At 43.6% G+C, this 23,345-nt stretch overlaps 1 long non-coding RNA gene across 2 annotated transcripts in view; it reads right to left on the bottom strand.

Moving 5' to 3' along the window:
* Positions 1–23,345, bottom strand: part of LOC109307048 — a 102,285-nt gene that overhangs the window by 11,025 nt on the left and 67,915 nt on the right. The window lies entirely within an intron of this gene.

The raw sequence follows: 23,345 nt of genomic DNA, 5'->3' as shown, positions 1-23,345 counted from the left end.
GGGGTGCAACCCCACACAAACAGCCTGCAGAACACATGCCAGCCAGCTAGCTCACCTGATATGGATATTGTATATGAATGGGATCTGGGGGTGGGGTGGGGTGGGAAGGTTTGGTTCTCATGAACTGAGGTTTCCTTTCTGGAGAAGGTGCAGTGGTTCCCCCAAAAGTGCCTTCCCTCACCACTCCCACTGCCCAGCCATCCTGGGAAGCACAACCAGTTTATTAAAATATGAGACCACCTTTTAATTTACTTCTTTCTTTCTACACGAAAAAGTGTGTTTGACTTCTTTTTATTTTATCCTTTGGTAGGTGACTTAATTTCACCACCCTTTCCTCACCCCCATTTCTTTTTTGCATCCTATTTCATTACCCATCCCAATCCCATTAACTCTCCACTTCCCAGAGTTGTGTTCCTGCCCCCATCTGTCACATACCCCCACCTAGAACAGGTAAAGAAGCCTGTCCTGGCTCACCAGCCCTGTAGTGGCAACTCACAGTTGTAGCTCCTAGTCAGGCCCCTGCTCACCACCCATCTAGTGGAAAGTCACAGCTTTACAAGTAGGGGGACAGTCAGGGATGGTTTCTATTTTAGCCACAAGGTGTGACTGCTCCGAACACAAACTAACACTAATTATGTGCATCTACATGTGCAATTAACTTTGAAGCAATAAACTCTGGAGCTGTTTGAGCTGAAGTAAACTACTCCCAGGCACAGCAATTTGACCTAGGGCAGAGCAGTTTATGCCAGAGGCACTCACTCCTGCCCTGGGTTCCAGGGGGTAATGTCAGGTGGCAGAGGGGCTGGCTGGGGCACAAGGGTGCTGAAAGTGCAGAGCCAAGCAGCTAGTTGGCAGGAATGAGTCTGGCTCTTTGCTGGCTGAGGTGACTGGGTGCAATTTAAGCCCATGGTCAGTGTCTACATGTGTATTTAATTACAGTTAATGTCTCTGCCCTAAGATAGTATTGTCCCTGACATTACTATCTTACAGCGGTGTTAATTAGTTTACTGTAGCCTAATACCATCACGTGTAAACAGTGATGCTTTACTCTCCAGCTAATTGGTCTACTCGGCAGTAAAGCACACTTGTAGACATGGCCGCACTGGTCAACATTTGAGCAACTCAAAGTAAAATGTGTAACAAGGCCCAAACTAATGATGCCTCTGGAACCAGAATTATGATTTCGGAGGTCAGCATCTTAGCTGCTGTACCTCCATTCTGTACCGCAAGGCAAATAATTTATAAAGTTGCACTCGGTACCTCTAGGATTTGTGGCTTCAGTTTAATCAGTTTATTGCTTCACACAAATGGATAAAGGCAGGAAAGGCAAGCATTGCCCACTGCAGATGGCCCTGGACTGTGAATTAGAGGATTAGAGCTCTCCTGCAGGTTTTGCCACTCCAATGTTGTTAACTTGCTGTTTTCAGTCTCTGCTTTTATATTCACAACTGCAAAATGAGGGAAAGGATATTTACATGTATTTGTAAATCATTTTAAAATTTCAAGATGAAAAGTGTCCCATGAGGATTGTATACACTCTAACTCCTGATCTGTATGTGTGCTAAGCTATTTTATTTAAAATGTGTGCACTCCTCTGCAATCTCAGAGTGGGAATAATATGATTCTTCACCTCAGCAGGGGTGCATTTTGAGGCCTGGCTTATGTAAAGCATCTTAAGGTGTTTGGATGGGGGAATTTATGGCTGTGGGGGGGGAGGCAATATGTCCAAGATGTGTACTATTCATATCTTTGCAGTAACTGAATTTCAGACTATGAAAGGGACTTGGGTACCTTTGTTGAATTTAGTGCAGGACTGGATCCCATACGAAGCTCAAATGGAAGGTGGTTTGGCAGCATTATGCTACACCTTGGATACATCTATGTGGGATGTTTACTGCAGACTAGACTAATTAGCATCACAGTAAACATCTCATATCTACGTGTGTGGCCCTATTAGGCTGCAGGAAATGAATTAAATCTGCAGCAAGGTAGTACTTGCTGCAGAGCTGGCTTTTGGAGGGAGGGGGCTGGGGTTTTTTTGTGGGGTGGATTTGGTTTCTTTTACTGTGCAGCACTGCACATGTGACACTGATGTGGCTGGGGTACGGGGGTACTCCAGTGTGGGGTCTGTCTGCCAGTTAGCCCTGCACCAGAGCACTCATTCCCCGGCCAGCCCCTCTGCAGCACACTGAGCTGGGTTGCAGCAGCCCTGGCCTGCCAGGCTGGCCTTCTGGGTTGCTCTGACCTGGCTCGACGTGCTGCAGTCCTGGGCATGCATTTAAATGGTGCACCTGGGAACAATAAACTCTGGCACAATAAGCACTGGAGTTTATTGCTTCATATTAATAACATGTGTAGATGTGTCCCTCTTGTCCTAAAATATCACTGTTGCTTTTAACTAGCTGCTGTGCTCAAGTGTCTACAAGGTAGGTTGAGCATTTGATGAGGCATGAACTAATTTCTGTATGTTTAAGATGACATCCTGCTTTTTCAGAGACGCAGTCGTGTCAAAGAGACAGTGGAGTGGCACTAGCTAAACATGCATCTTCCAGAGCTGACAGTAGTGATGAGGGACAAAGTAAGTGTTGAAGGGCAATGGTGAAAACACTTGACTTGCCCTATTGTTATTTTTCCTTAGGATAGCTCCCAACCCCTTTATGCTCTTAGAAAACTGGAGGTTTTTACACCCTCAGCTGGCAAACCATGCCTCCCCTGGGATGATAGTGTGCTGTCCTTTACAGTGGAAAGACTTCTCACTTTTAGCAATCTTTCTTAACACACACAACACAATGCATATTATGCTGGTTTGGGAAAGGAAAAACCTGTTACTTTGCTTTCCCTCTCAATCATTGCTCAAATGCACACCAGAAAAAGCTTTGACTCAAAGCAACTTAAGACGCCCCTTTTCCACCTGTTAAAGATGGCAAGTTTTATTTTCAAGCACAAAGAGCATTCTGGGCTGAAGAGAATGGATGGATGAGACCAACTTTCAGTGTTAAAAAGCATTAACTGTCTTTCTGCCTTCTCAACAAATTCTCTGAAATGGTACAGCAGGTGCCTACTCCTCAGCGTTTTGTTTAATCCCTGCATTATTCTGTTTGCAGCAGGCAGGTTAACCTCAGCAGCTGTCTTTGAAGAAGTCCCTGTATCTCACTATCTTCATGTACAACAGTATCTTCTAAACCACACAGTTCTATTTTTAAAGCAAAGTTTTCATTATACAACTAAGTATGCATTGAATGCCGCTAATAATCAATGATACAGGATAAAGTAATTTAAAATCTTTTCCCTTGGGGAAAATGTTGAATTCTTCCCCCCCCCCCCCCTTATCCTGGAATCACTGCCTTGGCTTACAGAAGAAAAACAAGCTGACATGAGAGACAACCTTTCTACCCAGGGTCCCTATCAGCTGATCTCTGTTTTCCAGTATCATGGCTGAGACTCTTCCTGTTACTATGTAAAAGGATGCTGAAACTATTGTATGGAATAGTGATAACAGCAGTCCTTCCCAAACTATGCTAGAGATCATCATAGGAAGATTTAGGGAGTATTCCAACTTGTTGACATTCATATTGGCCACTTTCTCTTCTCTTTCTTGTTGCTGTAGCAAGTTCTGCAATTTCTTATAGAGAACCAAAATCTCTCGCATGTTTTGAACCCCTAAGATAAGCTCTTACCCATTTAAGATCAGCTAAAGGACTTAAGCAAGTACACCCATTTTTAAGAAGCCGTGATTCAGAAAAAACATGGTAGCTATGAGTCTAATCCTGCAAAGTGCTGAGTCCAATGGAAATTAAGTAGTCCACAGCTTTTGGGATCAGTTAAAATGTTTAATATAGCAAGGGCTACTCTGCAAAAGTACTCTACAACCTATTAGTATGGTTAATCTGCCTCATTCATTTACCTTTAAAAGAAAATGGCTGTTTGGATGTGCTTTTGAGGGAGTATGGTTAGACAATTCACATTTGCCTAAAGAAAAATAGTTCCAGACAGAGGAAGAACAGAATGGAACAAAGGTTTTAAACATCTTATCTTGACTATTTTGCATGAATGTTACACCTACTTTAAACCTTTCTTTCTTCTATGTCAACCCAAGCATTTTCCTCCTTCCACACTGAGCTGCCCTTTGAGAAGCACTTTGTGGTTCAACGGCCACTTTCAACTGCTATGTTCTATTGACACAGCTAAACTGGACCCCTCTTTTTTTTTTTTTTTTCCAGTAGAAAGTGTGAGTTGAAAGTGGTCATTGGACCACAACCATGGGCTGAGAGAGAAACTGAGCTCACTGGGAAGTGGGAGGGGAAAGGTGTTTAAGTCTCCTTTTCTTTCTTACTTTCTATCCCTGACTCTATCAACATCTTTGCAGTCATTTCCCCTCCCCTCCCCCCGAAACACAGTTTTTTTGGGGGGAAAAGACTTCCTTTTTAAGCCAAATTTCAAATTGTCTTCCTATGTTATGCTTTAGTTTAAATTTTGCCCAGACAAGGGGTAGTAATTTAAACAAATCATTTAAAGGCTGAAGGCTGTAATAGTATGGAGTGAGTTGGGAGTTTTTATATCTATAAAAACTCACTCCATACTATTATATGAATATAAAAACCACCTGAACGGAAAGACCAAATTCTTCTCTTTCTGGTGTATTAGACACCAGATGGAGCACAGCTGTGATATTATCTAGAAGGTAATGATAACTAACAGATAACCAGAATGTGCCTCTGGATAACTGGGCACAAATATTCTAAAATCATTAGAGTTTCAGAACCTGACCCTACAAGTGCTGAATTGGTAGACTTTTTCTGCAGGCAGGTGCTGAACACCTTTTTAAGTATCAGATGTGTTTTAAAGGGATCTCAGGGTTAGTATATTTCCAGTATCAAAAAAAAAAAAAAAAAGATATCTGTGGTGGGGAGGCGTGTGGGGGGTGGGGTGATATGCACATGCCCTGCCTTTGCCCCTCACTGCTGCAAGTGACTTTCACTTCTAATCTGCAGACCCCTGCTCCCTACCAATGCCCCTCACTCCTGACCTGCAGACCCCTGCCCCCCCAGCTCTGCTTCCCAAGTAGCTCCTGTGTGCATGCTTGTGTGCCCACACTGTCTTTTTATCTGGGAGCAGCTTGCCAGGCCCTCATGGGGAGCATGTGGCCTCTGGCAGCCAGTCACCTTGCCCACTGCCCCCAGCCCAGTAAAACAGAGACAAAACAAAAAGCCAGACATTTGCTGGCATTTTAAAAAGCCCACCCAGACTTGAGGACAGGGGGCTAAAAAAGAGGACATGTCCAGGAAAACCCAGACATATGGTAACCCTACATTAGTGTGGGAACCCAAACTCAGTTGTCACTGTTGTAAAAGAAAAGATTTAGTCCTAAGTGTCCCCAGATGTAATCCAGTGTGTCTAACTTTAGTTATCTCAAAGGTTTGGCATAAAAATCCCTCTGTAGATTCAGAAAACTTATTTGGATTTTCTACATATCCTTTGTATCTTACCTGTTCTCCTGCCCAGTGGTAGTCAGGGACACTGCTTTGGAGATATATGTTTATCTGTACATAAAGCTCTATGAAATATGTAAAGCTTGATCTGCAAAGCAGTGTCCCTGACTACCAAAGGCAGATAAGCATATGCTTATCTGCCTTTTGTAGAGTGTGTGTGTGTGTGTGTGTGTGTGTGTGTACACTGTCCTTGTCACCCATACCCTGCTTATCTGCCTATGGAGAGATATATATATATATAATATGAACCACTTAAGTCCTATTTGAACTCTAAAGTGCAAATACATTTGAACTTATAATGCAGAGGCATTAGGATGGCTCTGTGAATACCCTGTGAATTTTGCCCTTGGTGAAAATATGACCCAAGTGCTAAAAAGGCCAGCCTTAAAAGTGCTCAACACAAATCAGCTAGTTATAGAAATATTCCGTGGCTAAATCCTTAATGGGTTCCTGCTTTGTTTTAAAGATTTCTATAACCCTGCTGATTTACTGCATCTTTTCCAGGAGTATACCATCACACAGGAGGATTATTATACTTTCACTAGTAACTAATTAGCTACAAGCAGCTAACAACTGCTGCTTCAGACAAAAGACACTACCAAAAAGACTTTTATTTTTGTTGTGGAAAATGACCTACGGCACTTTGGTAAGGGTGTAGAAAGGAGAAATAATTATCCTGCTGTCTTTAAATATACCTTTTTTTTGTTTTTAATTAAAGCTGGTAACTGGCAAATAATTTGGTCTAACAATCAGAGCACTGGACTGGGACTCTGAAGATTTGAGTTCTATTTAATTTTATTCTGCCATAGATCAGCTGGTAGCCTTTGATTTGCTTGCTTGACTTCTGTACCGTAGTTTTTTTCCACGTACAAAATAGGGATCATATTTAATGGATCCTGTGGAGACAACATTGAGAAGTGCTGTATAAGAACTAGGTATTCGTATCATTAATAGCATGTGCCATAACTGCATGCTATGAAATATGGGCTTGAAGAAACACTGGAATCGGGGAGGAAGGGAAGAATGAGAAAACATTTAGCAATCAAATTTACTTCTGGAACGCTGAGGCAAAATTTCTGGAGAAATTGAGAATGGATTGCTTTTTGGATTTATAGTTTTCTTAGTATACTTGCACATCTATCAAGAGCCTCCCCAGCTATAGATTTCATTCTAAGCCTGTTAGAAATATGAGAAAAACCTTTTATGAACCCATCAAGAATTCTGAAATAAAAACGGCCATCACACAGCAGTTTTCTATCCTGTGTTCCTTATGCCAGTATTTTCCCAATGTCTCCATGCTCTTTCCTTTCTTTTTTTTTACTGACTTGGCAATGCTGGGAATTATGTGAAATGTTTCACAGAAATTCCAGGTACTATTTGGTGAATAAAGCAAAGGGTAGAGATGATCAACCAGCAGCCCCAAATATGGGTATATTCATACAGGGTATGGATGACAAGGACAGTTAAAACAGATGCTATCTCACTCTTTTAATATCCCCCTTAATGTACTTCCCCTTCCTCTTCACTCATCAACTTCCCTCCCATGCATTTGTTGTCTCTCAGCCTCCTATTCTTGCTACTTTTAAAAATACGTTGATTTTTTCACAAGTTTAGCTGCCCACGTGTAGCAGAATTGTTTGGAGCAATTGCTTGGGAGTACAAGGATATGGACATATTACTCAATCATTTGCATATATACAGTTGATCTACATGGTCAGATTATGATCAGTACTGGATTCAGTCCTCCTATGATGATGTTGGATTTTGTTGTGTATGTGGAGATGATTTCTATTGAAAATATTCAGACACATCAAGCTCTTGCTTTTTCCCCCTCAAAGATTTGGCTGTAACACAATTCATTTCATTGGCAGATGGATATATAGTAGAGTAAGATCATAAGTAACGTTTTGTGAGGGTGAGCTTGATATACCTGTCACTAGATACCTTGTGTAAAAAAAACAAACAAACAAAAAAAACCCCTACCAAAGACAGGTGATACCAATATGGCAAAGTTATCTCAGAGAGAATCTTCATATAAAAAGGCAACGCTGTCAGGGCTATCACCTGCCCATTCAAAATTAACCATAGCTTAGTATCTCTCTTGGAGATATGGAACAAATTATTTTAAACTGGGCATGCTGCCATTATAACAGATGGACACAAGTATAGGCAGCCAAGGGACTGTGGCTAAGTACAAACATTTAAAAAGCCCAAGGCAGAATTGATCAAATTTACGTGGGTTTCTATAAGTGGCATAGGCTAGTTTGGGAGTGAACAGAACACATGTTCGCCCTTTGGTGGAAGAAGCATTCAGGCTGCCTGCACTGGCTGAGGCAAGCAGGTTTCAGAGGCTCATGCATGCCTCCTAGCAGCTCCCCAGGCTGCTGGAGACTGCTGAGCAGCTGGGACACCCCTGATCAGCTGCCAGGCACAGCCAAACACCCTTCTTCCCCATCATCATCAGCCATAGCCATCTGTCAACTGCAGGCAGGCAGCAAAGGCAACCATGGTTGCCGGGCCCCCACAGCTTGGTCATGCTGCCTGGAGCTGTGCCTGCGCTCTGTGGCATGGGGGTCCCTGGAAAGGATCCTGGACACCCCACCCAGGGACTCCCCATGCCCCCATAAGTAGGTGCAGACCCAAGGAGACTGACTGGGCTTCAGGGCACAGCGAATCATGCCTCCCCTGACTGCTGCATCATTATCAGCCACCGTGCTGACTCAGCTCTGAGAGCCTGGGGGTATAGCCAGATGTGCACTCAGCTGGAGCAGCCAAGTGCACTGGTTCAGTGCACATTGATTCAGGTCTATCTTAGACCAGGTTTTGCCATTTTTAACTAGTCTATGTGTCCCTATCTTCTGTACTGTTATGGGTTCAGACCAGTTTCTGAACACTTGTACTGGTAAAAGTGTAACATCTGTAGGGACCTGCGTGTGTTTTAGGCACCATTTGAAATGGAGACCATTTAAGTCTGAGATGGTCAGAATGAAAAAAGCAGGGGAAGGATTTAGTGAAAGCTGTTGGTTTCCATTGGGAATACCCAACCAACTTTTGTACACCCCGTGTTAATCTTGAGGTTATGCATGAGAAGGGAGAGTTTTTAAAGAATGTCAAAGGGATTTTAGAGACTTTCAATGGCACTTCTTCCTGAATATCAGGTCCCTTCTGTATACTTCAGTTAGAAGTCTGCTATCACTATTATAGCAAGAATAGTGGAAGTGTGTTGATTTATCTAAATTGATCTCTCCGTCTCTCTCTCTCAAACAATAGCATCTGTAGAATAGGCCAAAATAAGCTGGTTCTTCAGACTATAACTCCTATGTGTATATGTTTGAGGGTGTGTGTCAGGGTGTATAATAGGAATTAATAAGGACCTGTGTAATTTTTATATTTGTAATTATTCCCTAATAAGTGTCTATCAAGTAATCAGTTTTTTAGATATGTCAACGTTTTGTTCCCTTTCAGTATGACTATTTATTTCTTACAATTCTTCCTGTTTAGTCTCAGTGGCCCAATTTTTGAATAGCAACTGTCCAATTACCTTCTTTCCAAGTTAGGCTTCAACTAATAGGTAGAAACAGGTTCACACTATAAATCTGGATCAGAATGGAATATATCCAAAATCTCAGACCAGTTTTTCTTCAGTTGTTAAGACTGGATCCCCCCTAATACTTTGTAAATGGCCCCTGATCCAAATTTTGAAACCCCCATCTTCCACCTTCATTTTGTGTTCTTCTTATTCATGTCTACTATGTCTAACCAGTAGCATAACTGGGAGGTATGTGTGTGAAAGGGGTGCCATCCCCAAACACCGACTGAAGTGGGGTGCCACAATGGTGTTCCCCTCCCCCAGAGTTCTTGCCGTATCAGGCCATAGGAGCAGAGTTGGATCCTCATGTCACCCAGCCGGATGTTGGGACATGATAGGGACAACCCTATGCCACCCGGTCGGGGATCAGGGTGCGTCTTTTCATCTCTGGGGCAGGTAATCCCCTCTTTTTTCCTTTTTCCTTTCCTTCTACTTTTGTTCTCTGAAATTTGGCACCCTAACTGTACCCTGCCCAGCCCTTCCACCCACAAGGGTGAGAGTGAGGCACCTGTGTATACACCCCACCCACCACCAGCACACCCTATTGTACTTCACTGCTACTCTTGTGGACAGAAGGGCCGGGCCTGGCCTGGCCTGGCCCAGCCAGCAACCAGCTTCCAGGTGGGGCTGATACTGCCATTGCTGGAGTTACTGGGGGACCTGTTTAGCTTCCCTGACATCCCACTTGCAGGTAGGGAAGCAGGAGGTGTGGGGGTGGGACCAGCAAGGGAGCAGCAGCTGGGGAGGAGCATGGGGCTGGAAGCAGTGCGGAGCCCATGCCCAGGGGGACAGTGTTAGCATGGAGCTCATGTGGGCAGGGTGTGAGGTGGGGTGGGGAGCCCCTTCACACTACCCCCATGGCGCACAGCCCCCACAAGCAGAGGCATCAGGAGCAAGTGAGGGTCCTTGGGGCACTCGTGCCTGGCGGAGACACTGCCGTCTGGCAGTGTGTGGCTCCAGACAGAGGTGCACATCATGGTGAGGAGTGTAGCCTTAGCTGCTCCCTGCCATGCAGGTCCTGGGACCAATGTTCCTTCTGAAGAACAGTGGTCCATTAGCGTGCTGCCTTGGCCTGGCATGGGACACTTACCAAAGGGGGCTGGTGGCTGGAGCCAGGGGCTGGAGCCTAGCGTGGGCTCTGACTGCTCCAGGGAAGTGCTCCACTGCCCCACATCAGGGCCGGGGAGTGGCGCGCTTCCCCAGAGCCAGCGGAACCTGCGCCAGCCGCCTGCCCCAGCCTCCATCCCTGCCTTGCCTTACCTCGGGGAGGAGCCGCTGCCTGCCCCCGTGAGGCTCCGGGGCACTGCTCTGCTCCCCTGCATCACCTTGGGGCCGGGAAACAGAGCAGTGTCCCGGAGCTGGCCGAGCCTTACTGGGGCAGGCAGCGGCTCCTCCCCGAGGTGAGGCAAGGCAGGGACGGAGGCTGCGGCGGGGTGGGGGCTGGCATGGGCTCTGCCAGCTCCAGGGAAGTGCTTCACTCCCTGGCCCTGATGCACGGGAGCGGAGCACTTCCCCAGAGCAGGTGGAATCCACGCCAGGCTCCCACTCCAGCCTCTCCTGGTGTGCAGCCTTGAAAAGGCTGTGTGCGGCCACACTTTTAGTTGCATGTGGCTGTGCACATGCGCACCTTGGAGGGAACCTTGCCTGGGACTCCACTAGGAATGGAGGGGAGCCCCAGTCCCTGCTTCCCCACAGAATCCCAGGACCTGCGCAGCAGGGAGCAGTGAAGATAGCCAGCTCCAGTGCATGGAGTTGTATGGGTGTGGCAGGAAGCCACAGTGCTAGAGGTGGGCCAGCTTGGCTGCACTCTTCATTGCAATGTGCAGTGCTGGCTGGAGCCATGTGCTTCAAGGCAGCAACAGCTTTGTTGGGCACAAGTGCCCCAAGTACCCTCACTTGTTGCTGTTGCCACAGGGACTACATGCCATGGTGGGGTGTGTGGGGGGGGCACACCCTGCCTCCACAACCCCACCCACATATACACACCCCCAACATACCCTATTGCCTCACCGCAAGACAGCCCCTCCACACTCCACATACATACACATGCACACAAACATACCCCACCATACATCCCCCCACACATATATATGACTAAAACTTTATTTTGAGTTGTTATGCAATAACCCCTATATACAGTATGCAAACATAAATCACGACACAAATTTTTTTTTTTTTTTTGGTAATAAAATTAAAATACAGTAGGTGTTTGACTATTAGTGTATGATTTGGTGTTTTTTCTGGGTGGTGTTTTTTCTGGTTCTAAGATGGCAATTCCACTCCCAAAATAAGTACTTTTGAGGGATAAGGGGAGGAAAAGGTCAGGGGTTAGGGTCAGGACTTCCAGTCCCAAGATGGTGAGAAGGGGGTAGGGCAACTGTCAAGGGGCCTCAAGCTCACCAAATCACGTTAAGAGGGCCTTCCACTGAAATAATTGCCCACCCCTGTTCTAGCTCTTAGTTGCAGAATATTCAAACCTTTATAAGATGTTGACTGACAACCAGCTGAACAGCCAAGTGTCTATGTCTTTTGGAGACGTGTTCACTGCTCCTTTGCAGAACTAAGTGCCCAGAAGTTATGTACACTTCATTTAAAGAAAAACTTATAACGAAGAAGTGAACGTGAAATTTAAATTTTGGGTGTTTTTTTTCCCCCTCCTTTATAGTATTCCCTTCCGCACAAACTCTTATTAGACCATGAAATGCCAATGAACCAAAGACTTGTTCAGGCTTACGAATATTATCTAACTCCCTCAGATGGATCAGCAGAAGTGGAGATCAAACCCTGAATACCCTAGTCTAAAAGCATGAACTCTATTGCCTGACCTGAAAAATCCCATGATCCGAGTCAAGACTGGTTGGGGCAGGGGTGGGAGGAAGCAGCCAGGAAAAGAGAGCGCCCTTTGGCATGGATTACAGAAATAAATATGTAAGCACACTCCAGTCTCACCGTTAAGTGGATTTGCATATTTGAACAGAATTTCAAGTTCATTGTGCATAAAGATGTTAATAATTATGTTACTCCTTGGGCATGTCTACCTGTGCAGTTAATGCACATGAATATACACTCCAGAAGAATTTTACTCCAAGGTGCACAGTTTCTTTCATGTGGGGCTACCTGGCAGGCAGCCCCTGCTCTGAAGCATCCTCATGCCCCAGCCAGCCTCTCCACAGCATTTAGAGCCCCATAGGAACAGCCCTGGGCTGGCTGCTCCAATATGGCTCCACATGCTGTGGAGGGGCTGGCTGGGGCATGACCAGCCCCCACGTTGAAGCACTCTCATGCCTCACCCAGCCCCCCACTGCACATGGAGCTGCAATGGAGAAGCCCTGGGCTGGCAGGCTGACCCCTGGGTCCTCTGCCAGCCCAGGGCTACTACAGCTGGACTCCCTGTACTGCAGTGGACCTGGCTAAAGCATGAGCGTGCTTCAGCATGGTGGCTGCCTGCCAGCTAGACCCACCCTGAAGCACTCACATGCCTCAGCTAGGCCCTTCACCGTTTACACGTGTGTTTTAAGTACAGTAATTTACTGAGCCTGCCATCACATAGTAATCGTATCTGATGGGACTATCCGATGGTGCACTGTATTAGTCTACACCTGCCAAATTACTGTGCATGTGTAGACAATGCTGTTTTACTGTGCAGTAAATTAGTCTACTGTACAGTAAAGCACATATGTAGAAGCACCCATTTAGGCGGAAATCAGAAGACGTAAAGAGCATATGTTGGCCAAATGAATGCGAAGGTACATATGCCATGCTTTTGAGAAGCTGTAGCAAGATTACGGGTGTGTTCTATGAATCAAATTTGAAGGGAACAGTTGTAGAAAAAGCACTTATGATATTTAACTCATTACAATGGAAGAACAGAGACATTTTTAAAGCATATGTAAAAAATTATATGAATCAAGGATCAAATGTAGAAACTTGTTTGATCTGTCACCAGGCACACATGTTCCCTTGGTTCCCCTGCCCTGGTAAAGGCACTAAATCAGATTTTTAAATAGTGGCTTGCCTATTTTGCACCTGTAAGTACATGCATGGTCTATGAACACCTCTGTATTTTTATAAACTACTCTGAAATGCATTAAATGTCACACTTATAAGTGAGTTCCTATTACTCCAAACCTTTGATTATGCCTTGCTGATTGATCCCACTTTTACATTCAGCAGCAAAAAAACAGCTGTGATTGTCATGAGGGTTTTTGTTTTTTGGCAGTGGGGGGGGGGTTTGATTTCTTTTTGTTTTGTTTTTTTATGACTAACAAAATTCCAGACTAAGTGGGCACTGGTTTCTGTGAAAAATCAGGGGGAGAGCGGGGGTCAAGATTTTTTTAAATGTAAAATGTGATAAGTCTAGGATCTTCATCCTCTGTTATGTTTGATTGTTTACTGGCGTTTTAGAGGAATAAATAGAACGTTTCAAAAAATTGAAAATCAGTGGTTAATTTTCATTTAAATAATAATAATAAGAAGAAGAAGAAGAAGAAGTAAGGAAAGACACAATAGCAAAAAGCAGATAAATCCAAAAGGCAGATTTCATCTCAAACTGGCAGTGTGCCTTTTAATTATGATTTCCCATGCTAAAGATATTTAGTACAATATAGATTTTTCTCAGAAACAGTCACAAGTTAAATCATGAATTTAGGTGGTATTTCTTAACTTTCAGGACTCGTCTTCAATGAAATTTGAGTTTTAAAATTAAGTTTTGGGGACTCCGGACCCAATACATTTCTCATTCCTTGCCCTGTATTTGAGCCTAGTTAAATGCTAGTGTCAGTTTTCCAGTCAGACTCTCTGTAAAATGCCTACCATTCTGCCAGATTCATGATGCAGAGAAGCTAAACAGTGCCAGAAATCAATTACTGTGTGCTAAATATGGCTACTGGCTCCATTCCCTCTCTATTGGAGTCAGTAGTAAAGTCTTAACCCTGCCATCATTTCACTGAGTAGAGGATTTAAAATAAATGGCATCTGAAGTTTAGTGTTATGTAATACTGTCCTAATACGTTTCCAGGAGTTAGGGAGTTAATTGCTTAAAATGGTAATGAAGTGGGGGATGTTGCTTTCATTTTCAGTATGATAAGTGACATATAGAACCCTGTGATTGTCACACTGAAATTTTATCATAAAAACCATCACATGTTGCAGGGTCTGTTCATGATTTTTACCTTTCTTTAAAGAAGAGTGAATGTTTCAAAATTAGCTGTGCAACATGTGAATTGAGTATAAATCAAGGCATTTGGTTTTTTCTTTTTGATTTAGTGGATAGCCTGAAACAATGGCTCTGAAAGGGGTTAAACTGAACGGCATTATTTATCTGAATGAATCGGTTACTCTGGAAACTAAAGATGAAAAATCAAAATGTTACCATTACCAATATTAGGTACTTACTGTTTCTAGTCTAGACATCCGACTGAGCTGACAATCCTAAAATGGATTGTTGAATGTCTAAGGGCCCAGGGAAAAAGTTGGCTACCAAAACCATCAGTGGCCCTCCTCTCTTACTATGATATATTTATGTCTCCTTTGTACAAAAGTGCGTACTGAAAAACAAAAAATGTATGGCAGCAAGCATGCAAAATAAGTAATTCAGGAACTAATGTGCCAATTAATCATTTTCATATTGCCTTTTAAGTCTTCTTTATTAAACTAAAAGTTTTCAGACTAGGTTGTCACCAAATCCAGGGACTTTTCCAAGGAGCTGAGGTCCACCTTGCTGGGGAGGACAGATTAGAATGAATTTTCTTTCATTATCACTTATAGTTTCCCAGAGTAATTGTTTAGAAGTAATTCCAGATTTGGGCAAAAATAATCATTTCAAAGTCTTACAGAACCTGATCAAGCAACATTAGCTTGATTTAAGATGTTTGATGGCAGTACTTCTGACCAAGAAATTTTTGGCCATTTCCTAAATTACTGCGAACTGGCATAACAATGTTAGCCTTCCACTGAATTACACTTGCTGAGGGTCTGATCCATTAATGCTATAGAAGCGGTAGAATTCTGAATAGGAAACAGATTTGCAAAATTACCTAAGTGTTTAACTGCTACTACAGGTGATTAAAGCTAAAATTTAGATCCTCAAGCCTGCTCTGCTGCATTCTAACTCTGTAGGTATCCAAACTCTTAAGTACCTCAAGATTTTACCAGTTATTTTGTCATACCTCACTGTCTGATTTTGGGCATGTCTTGTCAGTGCCATCTGCTAGGTGTGTAGCTCTTGTGTAAGCCTTGCCAAGTCCCTTCCGTCCCCCAGGAGTGCCTGCAGTGGTGGGGACCTGGCCCTTCCATACCCAAGCCTGCAGCAGGCTGGGGAACTGGGCTCCACTCCCTGCAGCAGCTGCTGTCTCCTGCTGGAGATGGGGCTGTGGACCTGGGTCCCCAGCCCTGTAGCCTGGGCAGCTGGGGTGCCCAGCAGCAGGGCTGTGGGTAGGGCAGGGGGCTCTGGGTGGGGGTGAGGGGCCTTTCATTTTAACCCCCCTCCCTCCAAACTGTGTTTAATCAGAGACTTTGCAATTTAAAGTGGCAATCTATTACAGGGATGAGCAAAATATGGCCTGCAGGCCAGATGCGGCACGCCACTTGATTTGTATCTGGCCTGTGGCTGCCCCCACAGTGCTGTGTATGAAGCTGAGCCCCACCCACTCCAGCCTAAGGCAGCCCACACCATGCTCCCACCTCTCACCCACTAATGGCACTGCACCAGCAACAGCCTTGGCCAGTGTACACAGCTTCCTGGCACTGCTGCTCCCACTGCTGCTCCAGCTGCATGAATACTGCTCCAGTTCCCCGCCTCCAGTCATTTCTCTCCTTCTCCTGCAGCAGGTAGCAGAGGGAAGCAACAGTGACCATGCAGATACATGCCAGACACCACACAACCGGTCGGGCAGTGGGGAAGCTACAGCTGGGCAGCTTCTGCCTCAGCATGTGGGGCTCTCCAGCTCTAGCACCTGGCTGCCTTGGCTCCCTTTGGCTGCCTGGCACAATGAACAGTCATCTGTGGGTGGAAGGCAGTCAGGAACTGGAGCCCCACAGACTGGGGCAGGAGCTGCCTGGCATGGGATGGGTGCAGGCAGGAGTGCAGCAGGGGCTGCCCCAGGCAGGAGTGGGTGGGGTTCATTCCCATGCAGAGCACCATGGGGGCAGCTGTGGGCTGACCACATCTGTACCACACCTCCCAGTCAAGATCTGCTGCATGTGTCCCTTGGTCCGCCTTCCCCGCCCATAGCCAGCTCCTGGAACCTAGTGCATGAGTGCTCCCCCCAACTTTATTTTGAGCTATTATTTAATCACCTCTATATACAGTACTCAAATACATAAATGAGGATAAAAATATTTTGAAATAAAATTTAAATATGTTATAGTAAATGTATTGATTTGAAAAAAAATCACATACTAAAAATCAAAATTTGTTAAAATGATACCTTCTGAAAGAAGGTGGGTGCGTGAAGCCCTTGACAGCTCATCAAAACTTAAGTGACCCGTCCCCTGAAATAGTGCCCCCTTCCAGTCTATTACTACCTTTTGTTGAGCCCATGATTTCCCTTTCAAGTGTTGCAACAAACACTGTTATATATTAGGCACAATGTTTGTGCCTAATATACAAAAGTTACATTTATTTCCACCCTGAGATACAAATCTCCACTCTGCTTGGTAATTTTGGAACTTGCATATCCCACTTTGCAAGAACATGTCTTAAAATCAGACCACTCTGGATAGAGGTGCTTTTAACTGCTCTTAATGCTTTTACCATGGCTAGAATAATTAAATATTAATTTGGTCAGAGAGAGAGAGAATATGTATACCACCAGACCTAGTGGTGAGAGCACTCACCTGGGAAGGGAATATCTTGGTTTTAGATAAACATTCATTAAACTGTTGAATAATAGGGAGCACTGTTCCTCTCTTCTTACTTCTCAGTGGGCACATCTACACATGTTTGTTAATGTTCTGTAAGCTTACCATAAAATACTGCACAATACGCTTTCCCCAGCCTGGTGTCCACACGTGCACCTGTCAGAAGCAAATTTGCTCCTGAGAGGAGCACTTCAGTGTAGGGCTACTTCAGCTCTGCTGTGCCCCTCTACAGCATCCAGGGGGAGTTCCAGGTTCCATTGGTACCAGCCCCAGCCTGGCAGGGGGCACCAGAATCAGGCCTTGGTGTCCAGGGAGTGGAAAAAGCTGTCCTGCCTCTAGGGCAGCTGCCTGCCAGCCACATGCCCCAATCCAGAGACTGGGGCACGAGGCTGGGAAGCAGTAGGTAGGAGAAGGAACATTTTCACCACCTCCTGCTGTCTGGGCTGACTAGAAGCAATTTGCTCCCTGTGAGTAATCTTCAATTGTGCTACTGCACAGTAGTTGCTGTGCAGTTAATCTACTACCTGTATTTATAGGTAGTAGTCAACTGTGCAATAGACTAATCTACTGTACAGTAAAGGCTGTGCACGTGTAGACCAATGACACTTCACTGTTCAGTAAATTTAGTCTGCTGTACAGTAAAGCATCTTGTGTAGACATGCCTTGCAGGAACTAAATTGCCACAGACTAGTGCATCCTGTAGGGTCCAAGTAGTTATAGGTGTCCTCCAAGCACAACCAGCAATGTGAAGCTTCCTCTGTAGACCTGTTCTGCACTGCACCACCAGGTTGCACCGAGTGGGCTGTGGAGGCCCCAGGGGAGGGCAGCAGGATGGGAGCCCAAGCCTGCAGTGAGTAGCCCATGCCTGCCCCATGCGCAAATCTGGGGGGCATGGGTCCCCCCTGCACCCTAGGAGTGTACACAGCCGTGGGGAGCCAGGCCATTGCTGTTGCCTGGACAAGCTGCCCTCAGCTCCATCCTGCTCCCTGCTGGGGCCCTGTAGCCACACATTGTGGCCCTGGGCCCCAAGCCGCATGCACCACCCAGCTGGGCAGCAGCCCCAGCCTGGCCCAACTCCCTCCCTATGGGGGTTTCAATCCCCACACACTCACCTATGGGCGCTGCTTTCCAGGCTGCTTGGTGGCCATAGACAAATAGATGCACATGGCACCCCCTACCTCACCACCTTCCTCCCACTCCCTCCCAGCCCCGTGCAGTCTAGAACTCTGACAGCCTGCAGAGAGCTCTTCGCAGAACTTCAAAATCCACAGGTTTCTCTGCTAAAATGGGAAATCTGTGTTTTCCTCCAGTAAAGGGGGAAATCTATAGTTTTCTCCATTTCTCTGTGGGAAGCAGAAAACCAGAATCCCTGCTGATCACCCCCTGTTTTGCACCATCAAGAACAGGACAAAGGGTTTTGTCCAGTACAGTGGATTAATAGTGCCATGATATATCACGGCATGGCTGATCCACTTCTTTTTGGCATCGTCTATTTTCTAGCCTCAGCCTCCTACTAAAGGACTGTTGAATAGTAGTATTAGTACCACCCCCTTCACTTGTGTTTGAGCAAGGGCAGGTGTAAGGATCCAATTCCAGGACAGAGTTCCTTGTGGTTAATCCCAAATACAGAAGCATGCTTCCTTGAAACCTGGAACTGGGTATCTCATTTTAAAGGATGTGGCTTAAACCACATGCCTACTCTTAGCATATTTATTTTTATGAGTTTAGGTGAGCCCCTGCTCTGTACACTTTTTTGCAGATTTCACTCTTATCCATTTCACTCTGTGTACTTGCATGATAAATCCAGATACCCTTCTTAAGATTTTGGGTTTCAATTGGTGTCAAGATGCATAAAAGTTTGGTTTGGCTACCCTGAATATCATACCTTAGTCTTTTGTTAGATATTGTCTGTACTTCCCCTATGTCCTCTTCTACTTCCTGTCTCCTTTCCCCCCCCTCCCCCAACTAGAGTTACAAATTAGTTTCATTCAAAGGCAGTGCCCAATGTAGTAGTCTGAAATGAACAGCCGCCTGATATACCCAGGTGATTATATATATATTGAAGTCAGTGAAGCTATGTCAGTTTTTGTGTCACCTGATTACCTAGTCCTGAATGTTTCTAGTTATTTCATATACAATATGTGGTTTTGTTTGTTTGTTTTTCTTAACATGCAAGATAGCACTACATCCTGTAATAGGCTAAGTGTGTGGACAAACAGGCCTTGCCAGGATTTTTTTATTCTCTTTCTGCCCTTATTAAATGAGTTTTAATATAAATAGTCACATTTTCTGGCAACTGGGAAAGCAGCAGTTATTTCAAGAAGATGGATATGACTTTACAGTGTCGATTTTTCATTTTTTCCCCATGGGACATCTTGATCTCTCCTTGTGCTGCAGTGACAGCTTTCAGGTGATGTGGACAAGAAGCAAGCCAAGTAATCAGCCCTCAGGGGTAGGTATTGTCTCCAGCTGGGCATTCCTCCAGGAAGAGTTTTAGCAAATAAATCAGTCACAAAGTCTTGTTTCTATAAACAAGTGCTTTAGCTGCAGTTGATAACTTTGAAGGATCCATTGTATGCAGCTCTGTGTGTGTGTGTGTGTGTGTGTTTTCTTCTTTTTCTGTTTAGATATATGATTATAGGGGCTGAAAATTTAAGCCTTTGAGGGACCAAGTGTATTTCTTTCAAAATATACCTTTGTTAATTAGGATGCTGAAATTAGACAGTGCAACAGTGAAATGATAAAGGTAAAGAGAATGGGTATAAAAGGAATTGTAGATAGTACTTCTACCAGCAAATAGCTGGCTGGTCAATTTAAAATAAATTATAGTATCTCAAAAACTTTCTTTTCTGTAACTAAATACTGTAAAATCACATCTTGGACCAACTTGTTGGTCCAAGGTTTGAACCATAAGCTTTGTTTCAGAGGGAGGAACACACAGCCTTAAAAACAGTTTAAACTTTTTCTATGGCACACAATGTTTAAAATATACACATTAATTTGTGATAACACAGTTACCTCCTATGTGTCCAGGACCTTGGCTCCATGTGCTTACACTGTGAAGGTAGATCTTCAAAACGAGTTGTTCCGTGAAATTAACCAAGTCATTCCTCTCCTACTGTCTGCGAAGTATACCTGCATACTTTGTCTGCATATGGTGTTCCTTTGTCTCTAAAGTGAATATATGGCACTTTAAATGGAATAAATCATATCTGAGTTTTTTCTCAATGCATTGTTCATATAATTTTGTACCCCTCTAATATAGCTGATTCAAACAAAAGAGAACCAATATCTGAGGGCTTTCCAATTAAGAGAATTCAACAAGGGACGCTCTGCAGATTTGTGTGCCCTCTCTAGAGATTTTTGGATCAACCTAGCAAACAAGTTGTAAAAAATGTGACAGACCGAATTGTTGATTTTCTTTTTGTCTTTTTTTCTTAAGATAACACAACAGAATAAACAGTACTCATACAAAACAGGGGTATGCGGCAATACTAAGTTGTATGCTCTCTCTCTTCCCCCGTGTCCTGCATATTTTGATTGATAGTAACCATTAAATAGCCCAGAGTTGACATACTGTTCTTCCCTTTCTGATGGAAATAAAGAAAACTGAGTTCTGAATACAACAATTTTCTTTTTGATCATGCAAGAGCATCACTAGACTCTGTTGGACATTAGAAACTAAACCCCCACTATTTTCATGTGTTAAATGTGTGGAGACAGAGGTGAGAAATGTTTTGGTTACAGCAGGCAGTAGAATCATTTCATATAACCTAAAACAAATCAATACATAGCATCTTCTTAAGAAGACTCTTCAAAATGGAGCCATTGTGAACATGACGAAATTCAATCATGACAGAATACAGGGAGGCCACTGAATTCTGCAAAATAGATTTTTTGGCTGATGTGGTAACAGCTTATCATTTGCCTTTTGTTAAATAACTCTGTATACTCTGTTGGTTTCTGAGAACAAAAACTTATTTCATACAGTTAAGTAACAAAACAAAATCTATTATTACGTTGGTTTCTGTTCTCGCCCCCACAGAATAACCAGCTCTTGTGTTTCCAAGCTGTGCTTTAAAAATGTACAGATTCAGCTTTGGAGTACTCATCCTTCTAGGTCGACTGCAGAAAAAATTATACATCTGCATTACTTTGCCAGGTCCCTTAATAGCTGGAGACATAAATTACATACAAACCAGTATAATGATTGGAAATGGGCTCAAATCTGTAACACAACAGAAGTTCAAGTACACATAAACCTCTTGCAAAATGGCTGAACCGGTTGATGTAGTATCAAATTTTAACTGATTTAGTTTAAATCAGTTTATTGAAATTCTGTCTCAGATGCCCTCCAGACTCAAGTAAACTCACAGACCCCCAGCATCCCAGGATGCTTTGCGCCTCCCCTGCAACTCACACCTCACAGGGTGTGTGGGCTAGTTTTGGCCCAAGCTGTTTGTTTTAGTGAGCAGGGAGGCATGCTTTAGTACCCCCAGCTTCTGGCCTTGGCTGCTGCAGGCATGTGGCTGCATTTCCAAAATAAGAAGTGAATGTCCGTTCACTTGCTTACCAGTTCAAACTATGCAGTTTAGACTAACCTGTGAAAATTGAATCAATTCAGCCTCAGGCTTTTTTGTCTGTCTGTACTTAGCCAATGTGTCTGTCTCATTTTGACACAGTTTAAATTTGGTATGAAATTTTTCCCTCTGAATTTAACAGTAGAAACTAATTATTTTTTTAATTAAAAAATGACACTGCATTTCATCAGTAACTTCCTTGGAATCACAAATTTTACAGTCCTCCATGTGATCTCACTGGGGATTCATTAAAAGCAGAAAGTAAGTCTTTCTTTTTCAACATGGAAAAGAAAATGACTAGCTTGCAATGACAGTTGAAAGCTTTTGACAAAGCTGGATTAAATAATTGCAAATAGGCAGCAAGAGCTCTTGCTCATGAAAACTCATGCATTTCTGATTCAGTTAGTCTGTAAGGTGCATCTCTACCCTGCACTCTGCAGTTATTGTGAGTTCTAGTATTGGCTACTTTGAGTGAAGAAGTAGATCCTATCTCTGTAAACATCTATCCAGTACAATAGCTTAAAAAACCACTAGATTCTCTTGTCCAGCACAAGAATGTGGTAGGCTTTGCAGTTCTAGGGCTGATTCATAAATCAAGGAAAGAAACTTGCAAAGGAAACATTACAAATATTTTCCACAACCAGAGAAATCCTCTGTGGAGGAGAAAGCTTTTTAGAATCCATTGAGTTAATAGTTTCTTTGATCTGTTCAAGTAATGTAAAGCAATAGACGGCTCCCATGAAGTGGGACCCACTGGCCAATGTGAACTAAAATAAAATCTTCTGTCTCCAATATACACACCAGCCTTAAAATAAAGTTTTAGCCAAATGTCTGAAACTTTTACCTATCCTTCAAGGTTAATCAGCTGTAACTGGAGGAGATCCAGTTCCTAGGAGATCATATCTACAGACTGTAGCACACACTACTTCTCTATCTCAATTATGAGGATCCCTTAATGAGAAAGAATAGCTTTAGAAGGCATCCAAGATGCACCTCATGTAGTGCTGGGGTGGGATTTCATAGCCTTGGACTAATTTTGCTCTCACTGAAGTCCATGAATTTCTTACCATTGGCTTCAACTTCGGCAAGAACAGATTTAAATAGATATTAGGCCCTTCCACAGGGGTGGTATTTTCAGACCAAAATCAACATTTGCCGTAATTATACTTATATGAATCCAGTGCAAGTGAAGTTGCATTAACTTTCAGGTGGCCTTAAAAGATAATCCTATGTAAAGTTTATAAAGTTATACCAAAAGTACCTGGAAGTTAGAAAGGCATAGATAAAGAAGTGAGATCAAAGAAGAATTATACAGAGTATAATTTTGCCTCTTAAAAAAAGTTTTACATATAAGGAAATAACTGTGGTATGTCAGATAACACCAGGAGGTAATAATTAATGGTAAATGCTGCTGTTGTCTTAGTGCCAGTGACTGTATTGCATTCTCAGTTGTAACATAAAACTACACTGAGGCACCTCTTAGAAGATATTTTTGGTCCAACCTATCTAGGAAATAATAATTTAAAGTCTTGATGAAAATCTAACTAATGATCTCACAAGGTCCTTTCCAGACCTAAACTTCTGTGAATCCTGTGTAAAGCAAATAGAGTCTGTAGATGCTTTCTTGCTGTAGTTTAGTCATGAGCAGACGATGTATGTTTGTGCGTAGAGCATTTATTTAGTCAACATTTAGAAATTTAAATTTCACGAAGCTGTCTGTGCAGGAGACTGAAGGATGTTATTGATTAAATACAATGAATACACATCTGTGTGTTTCTGTGATGTTAACATATCACCTAGTAAATATGCTTCAACTTTTTGGTTTTT

Source organism: Crocodylus porosus, unplaced genomic scaffold (genome assembly GCF_001723895.1).
Source record: "Crocodylus porosus isolate Cpor-Errol unplaced genomic scaffold, CroPor_comp1, whole genome shotgun sequence".
Taxonomy (NCBI): Eukaryota; Metazoa; Chordata; order Crocodylia; family Crocodylidae; genus Crocodylus; species Crocodylus porosus.
Note: the sequence above shows the minus strand (reverse complement) of the source record. Positions and strands in the feature narration are given on the sequence as shown.